At 38.9% G+C, this 16,650-nt stretch overlaps 1 protein-coding gene across 4 annotated transcripts in view; it reads right to left on the bottom strand.

The window, feature by feature from the left end:
• The window catches only part of LOC5568471 (14-3-3 protein zeta), a 39,629-nt gene extending 26,329 nt beyond the window's left edge, over positions 1-13,300 (bottom strand). Inside the window, exon 1 of one of the 4 annotated variants that reach the window (XM_021840307.1) lies at positions 13,128-13,300. The gene's annotated coding sequence lies outside the window, so the exon portion shown is untranslated. Of the gene's footprint in view, positions 1-4,680; positions 5,032-13,127 lie in introns of those variants that run through there. The other 3 variants (XM_021840311.1, XM_021840308.1, XM_021840312.1) reach the window with 3 other exon arrangements.
• Between the last annotated feature and the right edge of the window lie 3,350 nt (positions 13,301-16,650).

The raw sequence follows: 16,650 nt of genomic DNA, 5'->3' as shown, positions 1-16,650 counted from the left end.
GTGGGTTACTGAGATTCGATTGGCAAATGATGTGATGTAATGAAGTAGGCTGTACAACTGTGTTGCTATCTTTGTCAACCTCTTGAGAATATCGATGATAGACTGATCTACTACATTAACAGTCTGAGCTTTTCCACATTTATTAATTGGAAAACTTTCTAAGATTTTACAATCTGAGATTCGAAGATGACCGTCAATATGACCGCCTTTCTTTCTACAGTCAACTCTCCCTTACTCGATAATTCGTAACTCGATATCGAGTTAGAGAACCATAGTGAAAGTTGGTTTTCTCCAGTGATTTCTTTGACGTTCCTCAAGAAATTGCTCCATGGATTTTGGAAAAAATCTTCCCGGTTACCTGGAGGCATTCAAAAACTGCTTTGTTTAATCCTCCAGGGGAATCCCTGGGTTAATAATCTTTTCGAATTATGTAGAGGCTTTTTGATGGAATATCTAGAGTATAGAAAGGAAGTTATAGTTCAGCAATTCGCGGAATTCCTGGTAGATTCTCTCGCGTAAATATTGGTGGTTTTTCTGGATAAAATCTTGTGGATGCTTTGGAAATTTTTTGGTTATTTTCTTGGAGGTATTTCTGATAACCCTAATTCTAAGAAGAGAAGAACAGGCTGAACTCTAGTGATATTCCCTGATCCTGGAACCCTGGAAGGACTCCTGGGGAAATTCCTCTGGAAATTCGTTATGGGATGCTTGGAGAGCATCTTCGCGGGATCATTGGAAGATTTTTTCCCGAACGTTTTGCAAAACTCTTTGGAGGATTTTTTTTTATTCCCAGTAAAATCAACGGAATAATATTGGTGGAGTTTCTAAAAGAATTTCTAGTGGAATCCCTATAAGCTGAAATCCTCGGAGGTTTTCACAATGGAAATACTGGAGAATTAGCTGCGTGGATTCCAGATGAAATCCATGGAGGAAACTCTGATGGAATTCGCCGAGAAATCCCTGGAGATTTTTAGTTGGAATCCTTAGAGAAAATCCTAGCGGAAGTTTTGAAGGAATTTCTGGTGGAATTACTGAAGGAATTTCTTTTCTGAACTCCAAGAGGCACTCCTGAGGAGCCACTAGAGGAAATACTGGTGGATTCCTTAATTACTGGTAGAATACTTATAAGAAATTTCTGGTAGAATACCTGGAGTAATCCAGCGAGAAATTTCTTGAACAATTTTGAGAGGAACCTTTGAGGGATTCCAGGATTAAGACCTTAAGAAATTTCAGGAGGATTCTCTTGAAGAGTTCCCTAGAGAAGAAATTCTGATGGTATCCCAGAAGGTGTTCTTGATAGAATCCCAGGAGGATCTCATAATGAAACCTTAGAAGTATTCCTAATGGAATCCATGCAAACATGTTTGATGGAATCCCTGCAGAAACACTTAATGAAATCTTTAGAAGAACTCATGATGAAACCCCTAGAGAAACTTCTGATGGAATCCTTGGAAGAACTTCTGATGTTATCCCAGGAGGAATTCCTGGAACGCTTGATAGAATTCCTGTAGTAATTCCAGGTAGAATTTCTTAAGGAACTTCTTATGGAAACCCTGGAGGAACTCCCGATAGAATTCCTGACGGAATCTCTGGAGGAACACCTGATGGAATCCTTGGAGAAACTTTTGATATAACCGCTAGAGGAACTTCTGATGGAATCCCTTGAGAAGTTCTATGGAATCCGTTGAGAAGTTCCAGGTAGAATCCCCGAAGGAACTTCTGATGGAATCCCTAGAGGAATTCTCGATGAAATCTTTGAAGGAACTCCTGATGGAATTCCTAGAAAAACTTCTGATAATGGCTCAAAAAGAACTCTGTATGGAATACCCAGAAAAACTTCCGATGGTATCCCTAGAGGAACTTCCGATGTAATCTGTAGAGGAACTTCCGATGGAATTCCTCGAAGAACTTCCGATGGAATCCTATGATTAACTCCCGATTGATTCCCTAGAGGAAATCCTGATGTAAACCCAGAAGGAACTTCTAATGGAATCCTTCGTGGAATTTGTAATATAATCTTTAGAACTACTCCTGATGAAATTCCAGGCGAACTCGTGTTTAAATCCATAGAATAACTTTCACCATGATCCCTAGAGGAACTACTGACGGATTACTTGTAGGAACTACTGATGGAATTTCTGGAGCAAATTTCGATGGAGTTAATGGTAGAATCCTTACAAACCCTGAAAGAACTTCTGATGGAATCCTTCGTGGAATTCATAATAGAATCTTAAGAAGTATTTTTGATAAAATTCCTGTGCGAACTCGTGTTTAAATTCATAGAATAACTTTCAACATGATCCCCAGTGGACTACCGATGGATTGTAGGAACTCCTGATTGGATCCCTGAAACAAATTTTGATGAAGTTCTTGGTGGAATTCTACAATAACTTCTTATGGATACTTTTGAAGTTCTTTTGGTGGAATCCCTAGAAGAACTTTCAAAGGAATCCCTTGAGAAACTCCTGGTGAACTTTTGGAAGGAACCTATACAGGAATTCATAATTAAATCGCTGGACAAAATCTTGACATTTCTGGAGAAAACAGCATTACCTGGAGGAATTCCTGATGGAATTCACGTAGGAATTCCTGGTACAATCCATGGAGAAATTCCTTGTTGAACTTTCGATGGAATCACAGGTAGAGATGCTAGTAGAATTGCTATAGAAATAGTATAAAGATTTTGGAAAACCGCTAGTGAAATACATAGAAACAACTCAAGAGCGCACATTTGCGAGGGCTAATGGCGTCGACGTTGCTTAAAATCATGCATTTTGACTTTCTACCCATCTGCATTGGCAGTTCCTGGTTGATGTTGATGTTTCTGTAACTTCCCTACAGACAGTACGATCAGTTCGTCAAACATTTGGCTCCAACCAGTAGTTTAAACTTGTTTGGTTTTGGCCGACCAATCCACCAACCGTCAAATCGGTTTCACGGTTTCAGTGGAGTCAATGTTGGTCAAACAATCTGAGTCGTCTGTGGGCTGCATAATACATCGAGCATCATGCTATGAACCGCCAAGAATCTTATCAGGAATGTACCAAAAACCTATCGCAAGAAGTTTACCAAAGGATCCAGCTGTCCTTTAACTGAATACATCAAGCATCTTAGAACACTTTTGCTGAAGAACTTCGTCTTCTCCTTTCTGGCGTTACGTAACAACTAAGACAGAGCCTGCTTTTAATTTAATAATAAGTGTCTTACCAAAATTTGAGCTGATTTGGATAAAAAACTGAAACTGGAAAAGCAATATAGTCTTAGAAAACAAAGGCCCAAACACAATGATAGCGGAAAGCGGGACCGGTTCATGAGCACTGCTGAAGATTTCCCATTTGATAAAATCAATAACAATTTACAGAGATGCCAGATTTGAAAACAGGTATTTGGAAAAGATATAGCTTAAAAACGTTTTTAACAGTTATAGCTTATAAAGTCATTTGAAAATATTTGCAGAATACTAATTCTCAAAGACACGTAGGTATATACAATGATCGATTGAAGTGATTGCTAAGATTTTCTTTAGTAGTGCTTATATAAACTTTGAAGAGCATGAGTAATCTAAGTTTTCAACCAAATGAGTTCAAATTTTGGAACGTCACTCATAATCTGAAATACAATTTTTTGGACCAACTTAAAACATGGTTCTAGCAAAGATGTTCTGATATCTTAAATACTGAAGAAAAGTTGAATTGAATTTTAAGAATTTATGTAAAGAAATCGATTGCAATATCCAAGATTCACAGCACATTAGCAATCATTTCTAGATAGAGAATATCAAGAAAAAATATCATGAACTTTAACTTGAAAATTGCAAAAGTTTTCGCCAAGGGTCTATATCCACTGCTCCTCGGAATTCCCAAACCGAATTCTCGCACCGCACCGTTAAACTTTTTCAAGAGAAATAAAAGCACTATTCAAACCCCTAACCCATCACGACTCCCGCAAGGGTGTGTCACTAGGCATTACCGCATTGGTTGCAATATGCCAACCGTTCAATTTTAGTGCAAACTTTTGCAGACAACACTAATGCTCTTTCTCCATCCCTTCCGTTGTCCTCGTCCCTCTTCTAACTGCGTAACAGACGATTTCCCCGGTGGGTAATTTACAAGCCGCAGTAGGCTACCCAGGAAGGACTTACACAGCCCATTTCGTTTTCCACAAAGCATGAAAACTGGCTGGCATGGCATGGCATGCCGCGATGGGACTCTTACAACAACGTGCTCATAAAATGCCGAACTATAACAGTGACTATGTACTGAGCGCACACCAGAGAACGGTCACGTCACTTCACAGGCAAAATACGCAGAATCGAAGAATGAGAGGCAAATAAATAAAGAAAAAAAAAAACGAACTGAACGCATATACCTACCTACAAAGATAGACATTGGGAAGGAGGAAAATTCGTTACGAGCAGCAAGCAAAAAAAAAAATGAGCTGCTGAAGAATATATTTTCAGCCAAAAAGGAGGTGGAAATTATTGGAAAGCACCCATCGCCTACTGATCATGAAAAACCAATCAACGCGAGCGAGCGAGACGGGGAATGTCGAAGGCAGCAAATTAAAAGTAGGAAAAAAGAAAGATGGCACCAGCCGTTCGGGTTCTGCCCCGGCCCGTGCGTAGGAAAATTCACTCAGCCTAGGAAAATCTAATTTGCGAAACGCAGGAAATCTAATTACCTTATGCTTAAATTTGTTTTAATAGCTAATAAATTTCCGTCTACGTTTCACAGCTTGTATTTCGAATATCACTGGTATTCCTCCGGTCGAAGCGAAGAAAAATGGAAAGGAAAACCTTCCAACTTCTCTAGTTCTTTTTCGGGAAAATTAACTTTTCCTGCATATCCCGAGTCCGGCCGATCGTTTTCTCTTTTACTGTGGTTTCCTTTGCACAGCACGCACTGCAGTGACTTTGTCCGAGTTCAGTTTGTTTAAGTGCTTCTCTTCTTTACTTATTTAAAGACAAATGACTTAAACATTTCTATCTATAACTACAAAAATGTGAACATTCCCGATAAAAAATTTAAAACCAACTGAGCGAAATATAGAACTTCGATACGCCTGTATGGTCCTCGTTTGGCTGGCGTACGGCGAGCCGAGCTTTCCACCGAGTGTGAGAGAGAACAGAGCGGTGAGAGCGTCGAATCGCTTCGTTCACACGCGTTCCAATGCCATACCAAAGAGACGATATACACCAACACATAGCAGGCCGCGGGAATCTCATGCATGACAGCGAGCGACCAACAGTCGGATTTGAGAGCACGTGCGCAGGCGCGAAGCGGAACCGTCCTCAACTTCGACTTCGTCATCCCTCATCGTCAATCGTCGCATTCGAAAAAAAAACATGACATGCTGGTTATTTAAAATTCTGCCCCTTTGTCAATGCGTCACAATCGGAAAGGAAATTGATCTAATTTATCAGCATTCCAATAAAAATGTGTTATAACACCTCCATAAGTCGCATATGCGACGGAAAATTTGCGACGCGGTGATAATGGAAGGTGATAGATTGGGCGAATTCCAGTGACAGAGACACACGAGCCAACAAATTCGAAAGGAGCGACGCATGCTCGCTCTCTCCGCTCCACAAACGGGTTGCACTCTATTATGTGAATCATTTTGCATCGAGGATGATGAGTCAAGATGACTGATGAGAAGGATGACACTGGTGATGCTGATAATTTCAGCCGATGAGTAGGTAGCCTTTCACCGAGATGGACTATCACCGTGTCCATTAGTGCTTCTAGAGATAGATAGGGGAATGTTGGTCAAAGTGTCACAGAGAACCTTTTTTTTATTCCCTTTGACATCGATATTTTAAGCTCATTTCACGGGTTTAGGTGAATTTTACCGAAACCTCAACAGCTGAACAGTTCAGTAAGCACGTCAGCAGTTCAACGCTCCGTCATCGTAATCATCGTCATCATTGAAATTTCAAAAGCAGTTTTTCTGTTCAAAACTAAAACTTATTCGATGAAAATGTGTTCACTGTGTTTCGCTGCATAGCAGCATCATATGTATAGTCTTACAAGAATCGTGTGATGAATTCGCTAAGAACCGTAGGAGGAATTCATCAAGGGTCTCTGAAAAAAAAAAACATTCAAAGATCTCTAGCAGGGGTTAAATTCTAAGAAAATTTAGAGTATCTCTCACTAATCGCTCCCTGTAACGATCATGATCCACTGCACATTATAAGAGTCCCTTTATCGCCTACTGCTAAAGCTATAATTTTATCGGGAATAACAGTTCATGATAAAATCCATCTAAGCATGCTCCAAAACTGGGGGCCCCATTGCTTTAGGATGTTTAGGGATTGTTCATCATGCCAGTAAAGTAAAACACCTACCTATTTATCATAGCTCTCTCTTTGGTGCTCTCCTTCGCTGCTGCTGCTGTTTATCAAGGTTTCCTTATTTTTTTTTTCTCACAAATTAGTTTATCTCTCAAACATAAAAAGTTCAGATAAAATTTTGAGATGGACTTTTAGGCCACATAAGATTTTGAAGTATGGTCGTGCCGAATCAAATTTTGAGCAGCTTTTATCTTAAGCAATGAGTTCCACTGTGAACTTCGAGGAAAAGCTTTCAAAAATGTACGATATGAGCCTCTGTACGTGCCATAAATTCTTTTGTTCTCATGACTTTTACTGTGCGCCGTGTGTTGGTGCTGTCTCGCTCTCTCTCACGGGCGATGTGAAAACAGGGCGCACAGTAAAAGTCAAACGTTTTATAGCATGCATAGGCTCATGAGCTTTAAAGATTATCCAGCTTTTTACGCTCGCTATAAAACAACAAGGGGCTATTCACATTTGACTTTTGTTGGCAACCGATTTTAAAGCTGTATCTTAGTAGGCAGTTATCTAGGGTTGTTGATTCAAACGTCAAAATTTTTTACCGATTGGTTCAACATATTTCCAGTACTGTGGCTTATGAGTCTTAATATATTTTTTTTTATTTTAGGTACCTACAAAAATGCATACCTCGTCTTCAATCTCAGGGGGAAATTGGAACTCATTCTAAAATTTGATGGTTTTAAAAGTACAAATGAGAATAACGAGCAGAACAATAGTCACCGTGTCCTAGGTCTATCTGGCGGAAACATATCTAGTCTGGCACATAATATTTGTTGCAATTTTTTGTATGCCCACTGATCAGCTTTCTTGAGTTTTCTTATGAAAACTTCAAAAAATTCGTAACGTAAAAAACGCTGAATTGACAAGAAAGATTTGATTGATTGAAAAGGTCCGGTAAAGACTATGTTAAAATGCTAAATATCATTATGTGCGAAGCTATTTTTTTGGCCAACATCTAACGGTGAAACGCTCTCCGATTACGGCTAAAACGCACCAGTTATTAAATACTGCCAACATACATTATTGGACACTTATATTTGTCAGTGTCTATATCTTATCAAGCACCACATATTTATAATTTTCATCCATTACAAAGTGATTTCTTCACCACAGCTTAAGCCTTAAACTCTGTTTAACCGTATGGATAAACGTGGTTTACGGCTCAAGCAAATGTGAAAAATTCTGCCGTTAGTCATTTTTGTAGTGTCGTAATTCTCCATACGCCGAAGACCATGGTTCAGCCTTCAGCTTTCCAGAAAAGGTTTTATATGCTTAACTCAATAGATAGCCCCAATCTTTGAACATCCGTTTGGAACTTCTGGCAGTTCCCTAATGCAGCTGAGTGGTTCCGACGCCTAGATTCTGCTGAAATAGATTTTTTGGTTATAATCATTCGATAAATTTTAACAAAACTATTGAACGTTGAAAACAGTTGACATTTTCAATGTTTATGTAGATTTTTCAATCAGGCACGGTTTATTGAGATGCAACCATAAGAAATTATAGTGTTTGCAGCATGCGTCAAATGGGGGTGATCCAAAATTTTATGGCAGCCAGGCGTAAAAAGCTGGATAGCATTACGACAGTCTCAACTTTTCAAAAGCTTTTAAATGTTCTGATAAAGAGAAAAAAATAGTTTTTTCCTATATAATAATACAGTTTATGAAAAACGGATAATTTGTATGTAATGACATTATAATAAAGATAAAAATAAATTGGCGGCGCTAGACTCGAAGCAACGTTATCAGCATATCACTCTAAAACATCTTTCAAAATTTCTTTATTTTGTTCCGGAATCCATTGAAAATTTATCATTAGTTCTAAAACTATTGTACAGTATGGATTTTTTAAACGTTAATTTAGCATACACTAGCGTTATTTTCATTGCTTTTGTGAGTGAATTTAATAACTGATTACTACTTTACTGACACAACTTCACATTTTTGACATAAATTTACTACTATGTACAATAAATAATGTACTAAAGCAAAAAAGCTGTTTTCTAAAAGTTAGAAAAAAACGTTTGATCGTCGCATACGAACTGTTCAGCTGTTGAGATTAAGGTGAAGTTCACCGTAAGAGCTTAGTGTGAGCTTTGTAGATCATCAGGATAATATGACCTGAGACTCTATGGCTATCAGAATAACTTGATTATCGGCCCACATATCTCTATCTACCGATTTCCAATATTTTTACTCTCAATTCATCAAAGATTTTAAGCAATCTACTAAAGAATTAGTGAGGAATTATTCTAAAATTTCAAAATTTTCAGCAGCAATTTCTCGAGAAGATCGCAACAAGATTCATTAATATAAAGGTCCCGAACGAACCTCAGTAGGACTCCTACCAAGACGTTATAACTGTATTGTCAAAAACCATGGCAGTTTTGCACCAATGTTTATATCTGGAGAAGATGCCAAGTATGCCAGAAGAGTACTCTAATAACTGCGCAATGAATCTGCCAAAAACGGTCACGTTGCTCAACGTATTTTTCCATGGTTTACGCCAGGATCTTGCACTGGAGAAATTTTATACACGATTCCTTGAAGAATTTCTCTTTGTGTATCGTTTACTTTCGCGACTATGCAGTAAAAGAAATTTGAAACATTTAGAATAATTGCCGGCACAAAGATAAGTCAAATTTTTGATAAAATTTTGGACAAGAATCCGTTTAAACAGGCTTGAACAAAGCTCATAAAAAATTATATTGTGTAACATTTTAAAGTCGTTTTGGTTGGGTGACAAACTTCGAAGAGACAAACGTCAAAACGGAAGAATTAGAAGAAAACTAAAATTTTTTGGAAGAATGATTCTCTTCCGAAAGGATAAACAACAGTTCCAAACGCAAATTCCATCCAACCAGCGAAAATAGAAGTTTGGAAAACAATTACAAACCGCTGTTGAAATTTTATTGCTTCCGACACGTTTTAGCATTTGACGTTTTATCTGTCAACTATCATATCTTCACGAGTCCCTTTAGATATTTGGCTAAACATGTATCGCATAAAGTTTATTGAAGTTATTTACCATAATGCAGGAAAAACGTTTGACTGGAACTAGTTCTAAAATTTTTAGTTGTAGTTAAGGGCTTGAGTTACTTATTCGATAATCAAGTTCTGATAATATCCGTTATGTTCTCTCATTCAGCTATTTAGATTCATTGGAACTGAAAATCTACTAGCAGTGAACTTTTGCTTTCACTGCTTAAAACTGCTATGTCTCGATCTCTCCCTATCTCAATGGTCCCTTCGATATCGAGATGTGGAGAGGCGATTGTAGTTGCATTTTGAAGCACTTTTCCATGTGTCCAACAGTCGTTCAGACCAAATGAAGCTGTAGGCCACAATCAGGAATACAGCCTGTCCACCCAGGACTACCTGTCACTGGATAAGGGACACACTGATAAGATTAGTGATGTTATCGCTGTTAGAAGTGTGATGCAGCGTAAATGTTTGGGTAGGCATGAAACACTGATGACAATGAGATTTGTATGGTAGATTTCCACTGCGGTAGAAACGTGTTCAAAGAAAAATGTGAAATACATCTCATCTACTTCAAACGAAGATAATGCCTTCGCAGGAATACAATGTTTCATGGACAAATGTTAAAGGTCACACAAATCATACATCAAACACAAGGTTTCAATGAGGTTTTCTGCAAATGAAAGATGAATGAAAATGATGAAGAAGTCATTTCAGGGCCCTAAATATTTCTGAAATTCATTTAATCATCAATTAATCAATTTTTAGTATCTCGCAACAGAAATTCCTCGCATCACCATTTCTAGGTTACCGACAGAAGAAACCGATCGTTACGTTGGAGATAAACCTGCGTAAACAAATTCTTCTACTGTTCGAAAAGTGTCGCGTGATTGTTTCGACAATCGCACCGGTAGGCGACTCTACCTCTTCCCCCGTGTAACACCCACGCCTCGCAATTTGGCGGCTTATTTCGCGCTAGCAACGCGCCCGTCCATCATGATCCTCATCCTCGTCACGATCAACTTGTTTTTTCAGCTACTGAACCCTACAGTGAGATGATTTCTTCAAAGTAGCTCTCTGCAAATGGATGTGAGCCTTATTTGAATATTATATTATAGAAATTCTTCTCTATTATGTGAGGTTGAGTATGTGTGAGGCGATCGCGTCTCATCGTCATCCGCTGAGAACAAACATTGCGTAATCAGTTCGACGCGAAATCGCGGCGATGGAGGACAGGGTGCGTTAATATAAAGGGGTCAAAAATATCTCGCCGTTTTATTTGAAATTCAAGTATAATATTTTGTATGCATTTAGTTCTGCATTTTTTGAACAATTAATCATGCATAAAATGACTGTTAGGTTTTATTTTTGTTATTTGTCTGTCTATTTTTCACAGATATTCTGTCTTCTAGTGACATATGTGTTCTGTGACGTAGGTTGTTAACACGCCCTGTTTGGCGTACTGGGGACTCGTGGGATCGAAGGCCACCAGAACGATTCTATAAATTTCCAAATATATGCTTCTCGATTTGTCCTCTTGTGTCTACGACAACTTCAAATTTTTCATATCCTGTGAGTTATTCGTCCATCTTCAAGAATTTTATCGTCACACCCTATATGCTCATATAACTTCCAAACGGAAGACGCAGCAATTTCAAAGGCCTAGGCCTCTCTGGATCACAACCGAACCGACGAACGGCTGGGATAGGAAGTTTCCACTTAATTGTCTGTGCCGCACAACAACTAGGGTAGATGCACGACGATGTTATCTCGTCGTCGTCGTCGGGTTCAGCACCAGCAAATCAATGAATCTCACCAATTAGTTGCGAGAGTAACGGCGAAGCCTGATGGAGTGCCCCAATTATGTGTATTGGTACATTAGAGCTGAGCTGATAGGCGAGACTATATCTGCGACGACGACGACGACGACGACTGGACTGGACTGGATGGTGTATATCTTATCTCTTCTAGTTCACGCTATGCTACCTTGGAAGGAACGGAACACGGCGACAGAGCTACGAAGGCTACGGGACATTGGATTTATGTGTTATCAAAATGACATTGAAGCCGTTTATTTTCTCACTCGCGATTGATTGTACGCTCTTTTGCTCTCTTTGTTATGAGGGGCTACTCCGAACACGTTTCAATGATTTACTTTTTGGTTGACCAATTTTGCTCATAGACTGTTAGGATTATGCTTGATTGATCCTGTATGGCAGAGTAGTTTGATATAAGCTTTATGTTGCTTCGCTAAGTATAACATGTTTTTCGCATTATGCTGCGGCAATATTCGACGGACACGCGTTCTTAACGGAATGACAAATTTATATGAATACACACATCTATAGAGAGCAAGCTAGGATAAAAGGCGAAACAGGCAGAGGCAGAGAAAGAATGCCGATGATGTTTCTCAAGTTCGATGCGGTGATAGGTATTCACTTTGGCTGTGTTGGTTTCATCAATTAAACCTATCATCCGTGTAGTGGTACTAGCTCAAACCAGTCATCTTTGCGTGGAGCGGATTTTCAGCGGTAAAATGACCATGGTTTCATGCCGCTTTCCGTACATTCCTCTCTACGTGTACCGAAACATATGCATTGATTCCGACCGCTAATGCGGCTATTGTCCGTACTGGCGACATGATAGGGGTCAATTACTAGACATTGTGAGATAAGGTTTCGTCTCATAAGCCGATACGGTGCAGGTTTGTCCAAACGGATCCCATTCACCATCACATATATTGCCAATTAACGATCGGTTTGCCATTAACCACGCCCTCATCCTTGGCGAGTCGGAAAAGGAGATCGATTAGAGCGCATACCACAAGGCCCCTTGTCCTATCCGCCACTACTTCCTACTCCGTCAAATCACTTCCCTTATTTTTCTTCGTCAGCTATAGTATAATATGAGAACAGTGCAGCTTGACAACTAAGCTCTAGGATCTCCTACATAGCCTTGAAAATTTCTCTCCTTAATGCTCGTATTAATTTCCGTGTGGCCGTGCGCGATACATTCGGATACTGCATTCAGCAACGGTAGCCCCTTCCTCATCGACTGTCACTGAGATGGCAAGGGGAAAGAAGGGACATCTGAGCAATATCTGCTTCCGTTCTGCCTTCTCACTGCCGGTGAAGATCTCGATCTTTAGATGGGTTTTTATTGCACTTTAGCCAATAATTCATTCTTTTTCATCCCGAATGTGCTCTCGGCAGGCCAGAAAAATCTAGAAAAAAAATGTGAGCATGAGGAGCTCTAACTGCCATAAAGTGGAGAGAAACATGCGTACTCTTTTCCCCGATGGCAAAGCAGGCTAGTGGACGAGCAAAAAGAAGAAATTTGACTCATTTTACGTCACATGCACTCACATGTAGGTGAAACACTGCGCTCCAGCACCTATTTTTTCATCACCCAGACACCAGAGTCCCTGATCACTATCACCGCCAGCACAGAAGCACCGTCTTCCCAGATTCCCCAGAATCAGGAATTTTAAACTTTCACATCTACCAAAGCTGGAAGATGAAATCCCCGAACCATTCATATATCATGAGAGCGCACACCGCCCGGCTTCGAAGAACTTTTTCACTCGCCACCTCTCGCTCCTGTTAGCCAGCAGCAGCAGCAGCACTGAAAAACCATCAGGCAGCCAAGGCAAAGGCAGTCAAAATGGCGACCTGGACACTCCTCAATGCGTCACACTGACTTCGGGGAACCGAAATTCCATCTTTCCCAACCGGAAGCGGATGAATTCCAGTTCGCCCCGATCGTATACACCTTAATGTGCAGTTCTTACTTACTTTTTGCAACGAAGGGACACTTTTCGCGTACAAAATAATGGCACACACACTCGCTTTTTTCAACAGAATCAGCTCACGAAAAGACTCCACGGCCGCAATATCAAAAATCGATCGATTTTGTGCGCTCCGCTAGCTCGACGAACCGAGCCGTCCACTCGCGACAAGACTAGTGCCGGCTGTCCCACTCTTTACCTCTCGCTCTTTTTGACAGAGCTGTCAAGCGGTGGGAACCGTTTTTCGTCGATTTTATGGCAGACTCTTGTTATTTCATTTTATGTCATGCCCGTTTTTGTGCAATGTCGAAATTGAATCTCAGAATCTTACATCCCATGTACCTAAGCAGCATTCTACTTATAAAGATAATACATCTTCGAGCTGTTTAGTGGAAGTAAATGAAAACCGTATACATAGCGCCTTGTGGTTACCCAAGTAACCACAAGCATTAAAACATTGCACGTATTCAACTGCATATCAGAGTAGAATACGCGATATTCGGAATAGAATAATAGTACGGAACAAACACTGTTTTCAACCATATCATGTGATTTTACGTCTTTTGGATGCACATAAAAGAAGCGAGCCGAATGACGTTAATTTATGTCACATTTCAAATACCATAGCGTCTGATTCGGGAAACGCCGATCATAGTGCCATCGTTTTCGTGTCCATTTACGTGTAAAATAACATTGTTTGTTCAATACATCTACAAGGACACATTTTTGTGTCGTTTTATCATTTACACCATGTGTCATTCAGTCATACTATGAATTACGTCCACAGTAATTTCCATTATTTTTAAGAGTGTAGCTTTTATATTTATTTACAATCACCAACCGAACATAACTGCCTCCTAAACTCAATGACTTCTCAGATCGATACAATCTGCATGCAAGGTGTAAGACTCTAAAATCCCCCCTAGCTATCATTATGTTTATGTGGTATACGCTTAATAATTTAAATGTATCCAAAAGATTTTGTTTGTTTAACTCTTCAACTCGTGACTGTTATGATTTTCAACTGCAACTTTTTTCCTTTCCTTTTATTCAAAAATTGCTCTACCACATTTCAAATATTATAACTACTGTTGTGTTGTATTGCAACTCTCCTTAAGTACTGAATTATATTTTCCAATTCATCTTGTTTCTTGTTGGTTAATTCGCATTTATTTGTTGTAGCACACATTTTCGAAGCTCACGTTCGATATCACATTTTTGTGTTGTCATTATCGCCATGCTTTGTGTTGTCATTATCGCCATAATCTTCTGCTGCAGTTGGCCAAAAATATATCCAATTATTCCGAAATGCATGTTGTATGTTCTCCCTTTTATTCAAAGCTTGAGCTGAAAATTATTTAGAATTTTAATTAAATGACATACTATTATGAAATATTTGCAACTCTTTTTCCAATAACAATCTTTTTTTTTTTTAAAGGCACTCCGTGCTCTTGGCCACTACTGTGCCGGACTCAGTTGATCTGTAACTGCTTTATCGATACAGATCTATTTTCAACTTATCTATATTTACATCTAGTTTCACTCTCTCCTACTCTTTTACTCTCACACCGAGCAGGTAGGAGAGAGCTCTGCTATTAGTGAGGCTAGCTGCCTGCGAAGAGGGTCAGTTTGTCTCAGTCACCATCTGATACTGACGGAGGATGGATGTGCTCCGTGAAGCGTCTTCTGGTGGCTGGACGGGTTTTTTTGTGGAGGGGCTGGGAATCGAACCCATGACCTTCCGCTTATGAAGCGGAAGCGTAACCTCAAGGCTACAGACCCCCCCTAAATAACAATCTTATTTCGTATATTTGTTTCCTTGACGTGTTTCTTGATTGACTTCAACTTCATTGTCCTTATTATTCTTCTTCTTCTTTTTCGTCTTCTTGGCATTACCTCACTTGGACAAAACCTGCTTCTCAGCTTGGTGTTCAATAAACACTTCCACGATTATAAACTGAGAGCGTTATTTGCCAAAGCTGCCATATCCGCATTCGTATATCTAGTGGCAGGTACGATGATACTTCATGCCCAGGAAAGTCAAGGAAATTTTCATAATGGAAAGATCCTGGACCGACTGGGAATCGTACCTTAACACCTTCAGCATGGCTTTGCTTTATATTTCATTGTATATATAGCTATAGCTATTCAATTCAGCTAAGGAAGGCTCTCATAGTGCTTAGTTCCTGTGAATATAAACTGGTATTGTCTTGTATTTTGTAATATTGTTAACAAATGCGTTTCCAATCTCCCAACACTTTTTTCAACTTTCATTCCATGTAAAACTATAAAACTATAAGTTATATGTATATAACTTATGACACTGAAGAAGACTGCAAGTGGTAGTCGAAATACGCGTATCTGTCAAAGATAAGCATTTAGGAGCGGAATTAAAAGGTATACGGTACTCCATCTACTTTTAAGTTTCTCTATTGAGATTCTGCTCAGAGGATTCGAACATTAATTAAAGAGAACCATTGTATAGATATTGAGATAACGCCCCTGTCCAAATTATATACCAAGATACAATTTTTGCTTTAAGAAAAGTTTCTCGGAACTGTTTTATTAAGCTGTTTGTTACCATTTTATTAACGTATTTTAGTACATGTTTATTCAATGACCTTACCTCGGCTGTTGAACAGTAGTAACATTATAAGTAGGCTTTATAATGGTATACAGCGAACATCCAGAGATGCTTATTAGGCGTTTGTTTGACAGGATTTCATGACGTGTTATTTCTAAATTGTCGAAGAAAAGTTGTAGATGCCATTATTACTCATGGTAACAAGTGTACAAAATAGTAGACTTTGTTCAGAATTAGTTCAACAACAACACATGCTGAACACAGTCTTTTTAAGTGTTTTGTTCGACTGAATTAGACATCACATTTATTTATAGAATTAATTGTATAAAGGAACAAAAAAAAGTTTGTTCGATGTTTCTTCAACATTTATTATATAATGGAAACAGCAAAAACATTGCTAGTTATTTGCGCACTTCATCAAATACTCATATCTGGATGCCCAGGAATTTGGAACTTCATTTTTAAATTTCGAATAATCAAACATTGATGGGATATCGAGACTCAAACTCAGGACCTTCCAATTTACAGGCGCATGCTTCTCTACTGCTCTAACCAAGGTTATGTAGAACAGCAGATAAAGAGCAGTATTTAATGATATAACAAGATAATCGCACAAATTATCGTACATATGTTGTTTAAACATTGTCTAAGTATTTTGCTTGCCTGCGGTCTATGTAAACATCATTGTTGAACATTGTTTGTAAATGGTCTCAAACATAAGATTTATTCAAGCTATCAGTTTTATTATAGTTTAATAACAGATTTATAATAAGTGTTGCTAAAAATTGTAAAAGCTTGTTATTCAACTGTTTGTCGCATATGGAACAACAGAGTCTGGATTTTGAGAAACAGCACATATTCAATTATTATATAGAGGCTGTTAGACAACCATACTAAATTATCAACCCACGTTGCTTCAACTTTGGTTCTACTTGCTATTAAAATG

This window comes from Aedes aegypti, chromosome 2 (genome assembly GCF_002204515.2).
Source record: "Aedes aegypti strain LVP_AGWG chromosome 2, AaegL5.0 Primary Assembly, whole genome shotgun sequence".
NCBI lineage: Eukaryota > Metazoa > Arthropoda > Insecta > Diptera > Culicidae > Aedes > Aedes aegypti.
The sequence above is the reverse complement of the archived record's forward strand: the minus strand, read 5'-3'. Positions and strand labels throughout refer to the sequence as shown.